Source organism: Bacillus rossius, chromosome 1, assembly GCF_032445375.1.
Source record: "Bacillus rossius redtenbacheri isolate Brsri chromosome 1, Brsri_v3, whole genome shotgun sequence".
Taxonomy (NCBI): domain Eukaryota; kingdom Metazoa; phylum Arthropoda; class Insecta; order Phasmatodea; family Bacillidae; genus Bacillus; species Bacillus rossius.
Window position 1 is genome coordinate 371,232,649 of NC_086330.1, and position 12,708 is coordinate 371,245,356.

Sequence of the window (12,708 nt, forward strand, 5' to 3'; positions counted from 1 at the left end):
AATAAAAATTTGCCATTGTAAATAGGTAAAAAAAAGTATAAAATTTTGGTGAAAAAAAATGATATAGCTGTGTTTAAAATAATAACAAAAATTACCGGCAAAAATGGTTTAGTTTTGAAATTTATTTTTCCATTGAATTTCTTATAAAAATACGTATTTATATTGATGGCACTAAATTATGTTGATAGTCTATTTAGAACCTTCAAGTTACAAGGTGTTTTCTGTGAGTTTCTTACCATGGTCCGTGATAAATTCAGCAGAGCACAGAATTATTGCGAGCTGGCAGTTACTCAAGTTCTTAAAATAGTCTGTCAAGACACCACTATTTTCTCCATTGATTATAAGATCATCCAACTATTCTACAATATATTCAACAGAATGGAACCAGGAATTCCACATCATCATAACTGGTGCTGGGAATATTTGGATTTTTTTTTCCCTCAGATATGTGGCAGATATGTTCCTTCGTTTTTCTTGTATAAAAAAAATTACATGTTTGACATTACTAAAAAAATGTTTTCAGCTATGACAAAGAGAAGCTCCAAAAACTTGCTATGAGATTTAATTGGTGCGCCCAGCACTGAACATGAAGCATTTTCTCAAAAAAATACAATCTTTAAAGAGAGTACACATTTGGTCATACATATTGTTTAAGTTCATAACCACTTTTGTCTTCTATACCATGTGTTTATTATATCAACATATTTAGCACTGTTTACAGAACCCTTTCAGGGTTTACATTACTTCCAACACTTTAATAACTTCTTACATATTCTGTTGTACTACATAACAACAACAGTCACCATTACATTACCTAACTTCATGACATGTTCTATCCAGTGTGTCCAACTTATGAAACTCCTCCAACATATATCATGCAGAGTTACAAAAGCAACTGTATTTTCAAATGTGATGTTAAGTTGAGGACAATTTATAAAATTGCGTGTGTAAACTGTTTGCAATTTGCTCTGTCCAGTTCTTTTACATGACCCACAAGCAACTTTTGGCCACTGGTAAAAGCAAGAACACAAATTAAAAATAATGACATCACATTGTCCCTTCTTGACGGTAGTTTCATCAAATAAAAGCGTAACTTTGTGGTTTTCCACTGCTTTCTTCATATCAGAACTGCCCTCGGTGATTCTGGGTTGATATACATCTCTAATGCCCAAGCAGTTTGAATTTCTCCACTCTCCATTGATTGCACTAATAATGCTGGGGTAGTTTCTTGTCACAGGCAGTTGTGTGAAACATAAAACTAATCTGTTGTTTCTTAATGAATGTACTGTAATTTAAACACTGTAAAAGAGTACAAATTATAAGTTACAAGGTGCATGAGTTTGTACCGTATCGCTTCATAGTAACAGCATTTAAAAGTTGAATGAACAGGAAACGAGATAAAGCAAGTTCTTTCATGCCACACCCTTCCATACCCAGTAGTTCGCCCAATGTCTCGTGGCTACCTACACTAAGCCTGGGGATTGGCACCTACGTTATCAGTCGTGGCCAATTAAGTGGTCCGCCAAGCGCGGTGGCAACACTGTCCATGCAGAAGGAAGTGATTGTGGCAGTGAGAGCGTGCAGAGGGGGGAGAGGTGGAATGTATCACCTATTAAAAATATTATTCCCATTAACAAGTGGAAATAATTTGAAAGCAAACAGTGGGAAAAGTGGTTCTAACCCCCTCCCAGACGTGACTCAAGGCCAGGACTACCAGTGGAGCCTGAGCTCGTCTGGCTGCATGGCTGCATTTGGGGCATCAGTGACGGTCGAAGCTAAACCTTCTTGACGTCCAGGTGAGCATCTAGGCTCCACGTACGAGTCATGTCCTGTGAGGTCTCCCTGCCCTTGTTCGCAGCATCCTTGAATCCAGGACACATGTCAATCTCATTCTGTCCACATTTAAACACACGATAGAAGATTGCAAGGCTGAAAATGTTTCCAGGCATGTTACTGCCTGGTTGACAAACGTGAACAACTGGCTGGCATCCCTACGTGTTCGGCAGTTACCATCTTTCATTTTATAGTAAATTTATTGCTAAATCTTGTTCTCGGCTACTGACTCCATTAAGAATAAATAGAATGACGCAATAAAAGCCATTAATTCAAGAAAGTATTTAAATGGATAAAATGAGTAGATGAAAACTAGTGCACTAATCTCCTTTACATTTATAACTTCCTGGTCAGGTGCTTGTTTTGAACATATGCTGTTATTTGAGCACTCAAAAAATAAAAAAGTAATTTTTTTGATTCCCTGGTAGAATGAACATGAAATGGCTGGACAAATGCTGTATTTTGGGCAAGTGCTGCCACATGTTGAAATAATAACATACATCTTCCTTGTTTCTGATTCCCTGGTAGAATGAAAATGAAATGGCTGGATAAATGCTGTTTTTTAGGCAATTGCTGCCACCTGTTGAAATAACATACCTCTTTCATGTTTCTGATTCCCTGGTAGAATAAAAATGAAATGCTGTTTTTTGGGCAAGTGCTGCCACCTGTTGAAATAATAATAACATACCTCTTTCTTGTTTATGATTCCCTGGTATTTTTTATTTTTTTTATTTAGGGTGGCCTTCAGCGGTTACACCAGCAGCCATAGGGTAATGCGTCGTAATGCAAATCGTAATCATATGTCAAATCAAGCAAACCTCAGTAAGCAAATTGGTCAACGTATCGTAGTGCAATCATCATCGGCAATCAATTACCATCATGTAAATTTTACACCCATGCCTTACCCGGGACTCGAACCCAGAACCCCTCACACCGTAAGTCAGTGTGCATCCGACTACGCTACGGAGGTCGGCCTGATTCCCTGGTAGAATGAAAATGAAATGGCTGTATTTTGGGCAAGTGCTGCCACCTGTTGAAATAATAATAACATACCTCTTTCTTGTTTCTGATTCCCTGGTAGAATGAAAATGAAATGGCTGGATAATTGCTGTATTTTGGGCAAGTGCTGCCACCTGTTGAAATAATAATAACATACCTCTTTCTTGTTTCTGATTCCCTAGTAGAATGAAAATGAAATGGCTTGATAAATGCTGTATTTTGGGCAAGTGCTGCCACCTGTTGAAATAATAATAACATACCTCTTTCTTGTTTCTGATTCCCTAGTAGAATGAAAATGAAATGGCTTGATAAATGCTGTATTTTGGGCAAGTGCTGCCACCTGTTGAAATAATAATAACATACCTCTTTCTTGTTTCTGATTTCCTGGTAGAATAAAAAATGAAATGGCTTGATAAATGCTGTATTTTGGGCAAGTGCTGCCACCTGTTGAAATAATAATAATAACATACCTCTTTCTTGTTTCTGATTCCCTGGTGGAATGAAAATGAAATGGCTGGATAAATGCTGTTTTTAAGGCAATTGCTGCCACATGTTGAAATAATAATAACATACCTCTTTCTTGTTTCTGATTCCCTGGTAGAACGAAAATTAAATGTCTGGATAAATGCTGTATTTTGGGCAATTGCTGCCACCTGTTGAAATAACATACCTCTTTCATGTTTCTGATTCCCTGGTAGAATAAAAATGAAATGCTGGATAAATGCTGTTTTTTAGGCAAGTGCTGCCACCTGTTGAAATAATAATAATAACATACCTCTTTCTTATTTCTGATTCCCTGGTAGAATGAAAATGAATTGGTGTTTTTTGGCAGATGCTGCCAACTCAAAACAGGAAGTTTCATCAAGCTCAAGTCTCTTAGCCTCCCCAACAATTACCAGAGTTTTGACCCATTATCATAATACGTCCTATACAGTTCCTTGCTTATTTATCCTCATAGGCAAATTTTAAACATTTTAAAATGGAATTATCAACATGGGTTAGAGATAGAAAATAGATAGCATTAGTATATGTACTTAATAGCATTTATTGAAAGTTATACATTATCAGTGTTGTTAAAAGTACTCGGAAAAAGTAATTGGGCTCAATTACAATTACTGTGGTGATAATGTAACTAATTACAAGTAAAATTCACTTTATATAGAAGTAATCAGTAAAATTACAATTACAATTACTTTCCGCTACCATTTTAAAACTGACCTACGCTTCAATTTTTTTTACACTTTGTTACATTAATAAACATACATATATGTTTTGTTAAAAAAAAGATTTCATGTAATGATTAAATTTATTATCTTTAATTAAATGAATAATATTTGAGTACAAACTTGCTTGAATAACATCAAAAGACTTCATACAAGTAGCTACCTGTAATAAAAGTAACACACTTTAAATTTTGGAATTGACCTTACGAAACAATTGCATTTTAAAGTTCTCATCAGATAGATTCCCTCTCTTGATGGCAAAAACATCTTTACCAACACTAAAAAGACGCTCAACGGGAGCACTTGACGGTAGCGATGTGTTAAATTTTAAAAATGCAGATTTTAGGATAGGGTAATGTTGGAGACACTGCAAGTCACTATGGATCTTCATTTTTGATCATAGATGTTGTGCATACGATCGTAGCACTACAAGCGTAAAATTATAAACTTTACTAATACAAAAGTGTATGATCTTCTTGTTCTTAATTGTATTCATTATACGTTCCGAGAATAAAAGTAACGGCAAGTAAATATAAAGTATCGATTACCTTAATGTATCGATTACAATTAATGTTATGTATTCCGATTACAAGTACGAATTACATTTTTTAAATGTAATTCTTTACAAGTATAAATTACTTGAAAAGTAATCGTTACAAGTAATCCGATTACTTGTAATTCGTTACTTAACAACACTGTACATTATTTATAAAAAAAATTATATATTGTACAATCATTTCAAGATGCTTCACTGTATTTATATGTTACTGAGCTTTGTGTTTCCCCAATTATGGTAATAAGTTGAAAAAGTTCTATAGGTTTTATTTGCAGCAAATATGTTAAATGTACTTAAGATTTTAAAATATTAACCTGGATTCTTGTTTATTATATGTATACTACAAGTAAGAAATTAAATTGATTAAGTATGGTTTCTGAGAATGTTTTAATATAATTGCTGCTTCGTTGAATCTGTGGTTTGTAAAATCGGGGTTCTAGTGTGAATGTAGATTTGGCCCTTGGATTAGTTTAAAAACAGATACCTAACTCTCGTAAAGAGTGAAGTTAGGCGTCATGGATCTAAGTTATAATCAACATTGTATGGAAGCATTTAGTAATTTTTTTAGTACCAACACTTTTTTTTAAGCTGGTAATAGATTATTTTATAACAAGAGATCTTAAGAATACAAACAGCAACTGTATCAGTATTCTGACTTGGACATGTTGGCCCCTACACACATTGTGATGTGTAGATGACGGCGGGGCAATGGGATAGCTCCCTCTGGATGCCTGAACCACGGACATGCCACGCAAAGTTTGCACATTCCCTGATACTTTACAGCTTTCCCTGATGTTTTCAAATATGCTGAAATTTTCTGATTTTTTAAAGCCCAGCAACCTGTACACGTATTGACATCGTACCTCCGTGGGCAGTAAAGCCCGGTCCCCACCCCGCCAGCACCAGCCCCCGCTGGCGGAATGCACCCTCACACCCCTCCTCCGCGCAGTCACCATCACTAGTCAGTCTTCGCCCGCGCGCGACCAAGGACGGAAGTGTAACCCTGTGAGACTCCGGGAGACGTGAGACCGCGAGACGTGAGACGCGAATAGTGAGGTATGTGAGTGTTTTCCGGACGCGAACTCCGCACCGCCGGCGAGCCTAGTGAGCTGCACAGGGGCTGACGATCCACACCCACCGTGGCCTAGCTGCAAGCTAGCCTGGCGCCCATCCGGACCGAACAGTATACCAGCCGACTTCCCTACTAGGCTCACCCGCTAACGCAGCCTCCGTTACCGGGACTTCAGCATTTGGCGCCCCTGCGTGTGGCAAAAATCAAGAAAATTTCAGTGTTCTACAGCAACTTTTCAACATCCAAGCTGAGTGGTATGCGGGAAACGGCCATTTCGTGCGCGCGACGTGATTAGGGTCAGACAGGCCGGCGCGACCAGCGCAGCGAACAAAGAGCATCCCTCCCCACCCTCGCAACTTTCCAGCGGAGCGAGCGACGCAGCTGGCCTGCGTCACGACCCAATACCTGTCGGAGCTATCGCCCTTCTCTTTGCGCGATCGTCCGGGCAGCTATCGCCCACCCTTTTGTGCGATCGTCCGGGCAGCTATTGCCCTCCCTTTTGTGTGATTGTCCGGGCAGCTATCGCCCTCCCTTTTGTGCGATTGTCCGGGCAGCGTCCCACACTCCTTCCTCGACGCTGCGCGCGCAGACAACTACAGCACGACCTAACCTCCCACTTCCCCCCCCCCCCCCACCGGAGTTATCACTCTCCTCTTTGTGCGGTCGTCCGGGCAAGGGGCCACCACGCCTCCCCTCGTTTCAGAGTGCACGTGCACGACCATGTAACAAACAACTACGATCAAAACAAACACCAGACACCACTCCATTAGTTTTGATTCTTAAAGATTCCAATGTAAAATTAATTTAAACATTTTATTAAACATTTTCGACTGACCATCACCTCAGATCTGATAGTAACACCAACACAATGTTACCCCACACAATGACCATCTTCTGTGCGAAATGCTCCTTGCCAAAAAACATGGATCTACTGACGGGAACATTACCATGGCACAACACGTGCCTGTGTGCACCGGACATGGGAAAAGTCCCAACCAAATGTGAGACCGTGGCCAACGCATGGGACATACCAGGGAACCCCATCTGGAGAGGGGAGACAGGTGAAGCCACCACTTCCTTGGCAACCAACCCAAGGAAACCCAAACACTGGTAACCCCTCCACCGGGACACCACCCGTCGATACGAAACCAACCCTATGTAAAATCTGCGCTCAGTGCGGCTCCAAACAGACGCCCGTGCAACAGTACTCACCACTGGTCGACCTGAGCCCACCATGGGTAGCAGCACCACATGTGGAGATGAGTACCGGAAGGACCACGCTACCGGAGTTCAGCGGACTATCACACGAAGACACAAGGGCCTTCCTGCGACAGTGCAACGTACGCTTGGCGCGAGCGAGGGTACCGGTTGACGAGTAGGCGCAACGGACGAGCGAACAGCTACGAGGCGCTGCACAGCAGTGGTGGAGCCTTTGGGGCCAGTTCGACATGCCGTGGACCGGCTCACACGGCGGTTTAACACCAGCCAAGCAATAGTACTCTGCACGTCCCAATTCTACGGGGAACAGCAGCGGGACGGGGAGCAAGTGGAGCTGTTCATCGCCCACAAAGTACAGTTGTTTCGGCGGATCGCCCCAAACACGGAGCTGACATCTGCGCTCCCGACCATCACCTCACTGCTACGTGATGAGCTCCAGCCTTTTCTCCACAACAGCCAACACCTCTCAGTAGAAGACTACGTGCAGCAGGCAGTGGCCACGGAGAAGAACTTGCAGAAAATCTGGCGGCGAGGTGCACCAGCCCCAGAGCGGGCAAACAGCAGCCACTTCACAACACAGTGCAGCCGGCCGACAAACCAACCAGTCAGGACAACCGAGTGGCAAACCCCGCCCAGACGACAGCGGGCCATCGAGGGTGCGACAGCACCACCAATGGCACTCAACTCACAGGGCTACCGTGAACACTCGCAGCCACGTGAATATGACCGGCCACCACAGTGCCAACGAGGCTTTCCCAGCGGAGAACATACCACTGGCATCGTGAGTGCCCCCTCCCTCCATCACAACGCCAGCACCCGACGACAACCTCATCGGGAAACGGGCCACCGGGGGCGCGGAACTAAGGAGCCCGCCCCCCACAAGACCACCATCCGCACCACCAGCCATGCCGGCACCACCTACCACAGACCCAGCACCATTAACATCATCGGCACCACCTGCCACAACACTCTCCCGGGCACCAACTGCCCCACCACTGGGGGCACCACTGGCTACTGGGAGCACAACTGGCCCCAGGCCAACCCTGGGCCAGCTGTTCCAACTGCAAGACCACCTGCTGCACATACCGGTGGAGGTGAATGGCCGGCCGGCCGCAGCGCTGGTGGACACAGGCGCCAGCCATGTGTTCATCACCCCGAGCCTCGTACCACCAGGGGCACTCCGGCCTCACCATGCGGAGCTGCGTCTAGCGACCACCACACGACCAGGAGTGACGGTGGGCCAGGCGGAGATTGAGGTAAGCCTTCGGGACCTTACTACCACAGTGACTGCCCTTGTTGTGGAGGATTTACACGAGGCCCTTGTCCTGGGACAACCATGGCTAGCAGCACATGATGCTGTAGTGGAGCTAAAGTCAGCCCGCGTCCACGTGGGAATACAGAAACAGTTCACAGTGTATGGCATAGGCTTCACACCTGAACCACCTAGTGAGCCGCTGACTCTGAGACAGTTACACCACGATGTCCCCCTACAGTATCAAGCCGCCATCGAACAGGTACTCTGCGAGAGGCAGGGTGTGTTCGCCACGGCCAGCCCACTCCGACGCACCACAGTAGCGGAACACCAGATCCCCACCACCCATGATCGACCTATATACCAGCCACCTAGGGGGTATGGCTTCAGGGAGCAGCGTGCCATCCGGGAGCAGGTGTCAGAGATGCTGCAAGATGGCGTCATCGAGCCATCCAGTAGTCACTACAATTTCTGTGTGGTGTTGGCCCCCAAGAAGGATGGCTCATTACGGTTTTGCGTCGACTTCCGGCCCCTGAACGCCATCACCGTCAGTGCTCCCCCCCTCAGATCAGTGTCGAGGCCGCCTTAGCTGGGCTAGGATGGGCCAAGGTGTTCAGCACCCTTGACCTGAAGGCCGGCTACTGGCAGGTGCCCATACGGCACGGGGACAGGGAAAAGACAGCCTTCACCATCCCGGATGGGTGGCGCTTCCAGTTTAGAGACATGCCTTTCGGCCTTAAGTGCGCGCCTGCAACATTCCAGGAAATGATGACACGAGTGCTGGAGGGCTATTTGGGGAGTTTGCCATGGCCTACCTGGACGATGTCATTGTGTTTTCTGAGACATGGGAAGACCATGTCCAACACCTAGCACTCGTCCTGGAGCGGCTGGCCACTCACCACTTAACGGTAGCTCCGCTCAAATGCCACATCGGCGCTTCAGAAGTCGAATTCCTGGGACACGTCGTGGACGCAGCAGGTAACCGCCCACAGCCCAGCCACCTGCAGAAAATCGCAGAGGCCGAGGTTCCCCGGACCCGCAAGCAATTGCAGCGGTTCATCGGCCTCGTCAACTGGCTGAGGAGTTATGTACCGAACTTCTCTCACGTCATTGCCCCCCTGACTGACCTCCTGTCCCCACAACACCGCTACCAGTGGGATGCAATTGCTCAGAAAGCATTCAGCCAGGTCAAAATGGTGTTCACACAATGCCATACTCTGGCACGGGTCGACCCAGAGCGTCATTTGTACTTGCAGACCGACGCCAGTACCCTGGGGGTAGGGGGCCATGCTGTTCCACCTGGACCAGCATGGGGGTCGGCAAGTTATAGATTATGCCAGCGCGAAGTTCGGCTCGGCAGAACATCGTTATCATAGTAACGAGCAGGAGTGCCTGGCTGTGGTGTAGGCGATGAAGAAGTACCGCCCACACTTGGAAGGGAAGTCCTTCACACTTCGCACAGACAACCAGTGCCTAACCTGGTTGCATACAATGCAGGGAAGGAAGGGCAAACTGATCCGGTGGGCGTTGTTATTACAATCCTTCGACTTCAACGTCAAACACGTCCCCGGAGCAGACAACCAGCTGCCCGACCTGTAGTCCCGTGAGCCGGACGAGCGCAATGAGCTGATCGACCCAGAAGAGTGGGAAGACATGTTGCCCCCCAACAGCCGAGACAGGCTACCTCACCCAGATGCGACTTGCACTCGGATCACAGCCGACACACTGGAAGAGGGCGATCCTCCGTGTACCTCGAACGACGTCCACCGACGGGTACTAGAGGCACAAGAAGTCTCACCAGAAGCTGCCCGTCGACGCCAGCAGGTGACCGAAGGAGATCAGGAGACCTGGAGTACCCAGGACGGGACATTGATGAACCGAGCACCCGGGGAACAGGTCGAGTGGAAAACATATGTACCACCCGAGGCACGGGAGGCTGTGCTACGTTTCCACCATGACCATGACTTGGCCGGCCACCCAGGTACTGACCAAACACGACGGGCAGTGGGTCAGTTCTACCACTGGCCCGGAGTCACCCGCGATGTACGAGATTATGTGCGTGAGTGTGAGATATGCCAGTCGCGGAAGGCTCGAAGACGAGATGGGGAGGAACAACAGCAGCCCCGTGAGCCCACCAAGGCATTCCAAACACTAGCGCTCGACGTGATGGGCCCCTACCCACGAACTCCTAGAGGACACCGCTTCATCCTCGTAGATACCGACCTCTTTACACGCTGGACGGAGGCCTACCCATGTCGGAACGTGCGGGCGGCCACGATCACCAAGATCTTGAGCACAGAGTTCCTGCCACGCTGGGGCTACCCACAGTCGGTTCTCACGGACAATGCCAGTCAGTTCCTGAGCCGGTGTTGGAAAGCCTGGTGTGGAGAGCAATAAATCCGGCACCACACTACACCTGCCTACCACCCGCGGGCCAACCCCACAGAATGCAGGAACCAGGAGCTGAAAGGGCAACTCCGCATCCGTTTGGGCCAGGACCATGCCCAGTGGGACCAACACCTCACAGACGCACTCTTTTGTGTCCGGCGCCGGACGAACGCCGCCACCGGTATGACACCCGCCGAGATGGTCCAGGGGCGCAACCTGCCACTACCCGGGGAGTGGACCACTCATTGGGTTCCACACACAGCGGAAGATTTGGAGGAACGGGCCCAGCGTCGCAACCTCGCACACGAGGGCGCACGCCAGAGGCAATGGGCATACGCGCAGGAGATCACACCTATAACAAATCAACCCCCTCCTGGGGTGCGGGCCGGGGATCAAGTCTATGTCCGGGTCTACCCGTTGTCAGCTGCCCCTCGCAATTACTGCGCGGGGTTAGCCCCGCGATGGGGCGGGCCCTACACCGTTCAGAAACAGCTCGGCCAGATGACATACCAGGTATGCCTAGGCGGGCGCCGAGTGAAGAAAATACACCGGGATGACCTACGACTCGCCCCACTCCCAGGAGACAGGCTCCCGGGGACACCGACTCCCAACTGCCCATCCATCGACACGAGGTCACAGGGGGAACCGGATGAACCGCAAACACCCTCCGCTGGGAGGAATAGCGAACTACCCGACGTACAAACCCCGTGCCGACCGCAGCCTCAACAAGAAAACCTGGGGCAATTCAGCATCACAGATGTCTCAGCAGAGGAATCTGAGCCCGAAGCTGATGGCATGCCGCCCACCCTACCAGTCGTGACTGAGCCGGAGGAGCTAGACCCAGAAACACTGGAGTCGCCCACTCGCAGTGCCTGGGGCCACCTTGCACCCCTAGAAGGAGCCACCTTCACAATGTATGTGAGCGATCCGGATGAAGAACCACCCATCGGACCACACCGACAGTCACCCCCCCCCCCCCCCCCTTCGTGGAGGACTATGCAGGAGACCGGCCCACAACACCCGGACCAAGAGGCCAAAACCCGAGCTGCCCATGGCCCGGTGGCAAAACAGGGAGTCCCCAGTGCTATCAGGCAGCTGAAACCAACAATACAGACATGTCACCAGGTATCCCTGAGCGGGAGAGGGTGCCCTACCGTTCATTGTCAGTCCAAATCGGCCCGGAGAGAGAAACAATTGCATCACTGGACCCACAGATGGGCCCTTCGGTAGGAAGCCCAGCGCAGGAAAGGAGTCCAAGCCATCTGCAACAAACGCGGGGGCAACCCGAATATGGGGTAACCACCGTAAAGACCAATGACAGCCCAAAACCTCTGGGGAGTCGGGCAGGAGACGGTCGACCTGACCACCCCCGCCGAGTACAACGGCCACCCAGGTACCTGGAGGCATACCACATGGGAAACATCCCAAGGGCCCTCGTCTGGAGACGCCGCCGCCAGGTACACCGCGAGGGACACAGGGGGAAGCAGAGCGCAGACCCTACCAGCGGTGGCTCTCACAGGCGCCGCCCACCTGGACCTGCTGCCAGCAGTGAGGGTGCAAACACGCCGCGGGGGCCAGAGCGCGGGGTAAGACCGGTCTTCTCCAGGGGGGGGCATTTGACATCGTACCTCCGTGGGCAGTAAAGCCCGGTCCCCACCCCGCCAGCACCAGCCCCCGCTGGCGGAATGCACCCTCACACCCCTCCTCCGCGCAGTCACCATCACTAGTCAGTCTTCGCCCGCGCGCGACCAAGGACGGAAGTGTAACCCTGTGAGACTCCGGGAGACGTGAGACCGCGAGACGTGAGACGCGAATAGTGAGATATGTGAGTGTTTTCCGGACGCGAACTCCGCACCGCCGGCGAGCCTAGTAAGCTGCACAGGGGCTGACGACCCACACCCACCGTGGCCTAGCTGCAAGCTAGCCTGGCGCCCATCCGGACCGAACAGTATACCAGCCGACTTCCTTACTAGGCTCACCCGCTAACGCAGCCTCCGTTACCGGGACGACGGCAGTATAAAATATTCATTTTTTAGTTTGCTGGACACACACACCATTGCTGGTTACACTGCACCTCAATGATGACAGTGCAAACACTCAGAAGACAATCAGTCAAAATACATGTTTAATCACATACATGGGTTTTACCTGTGTATCTCGGTTATGT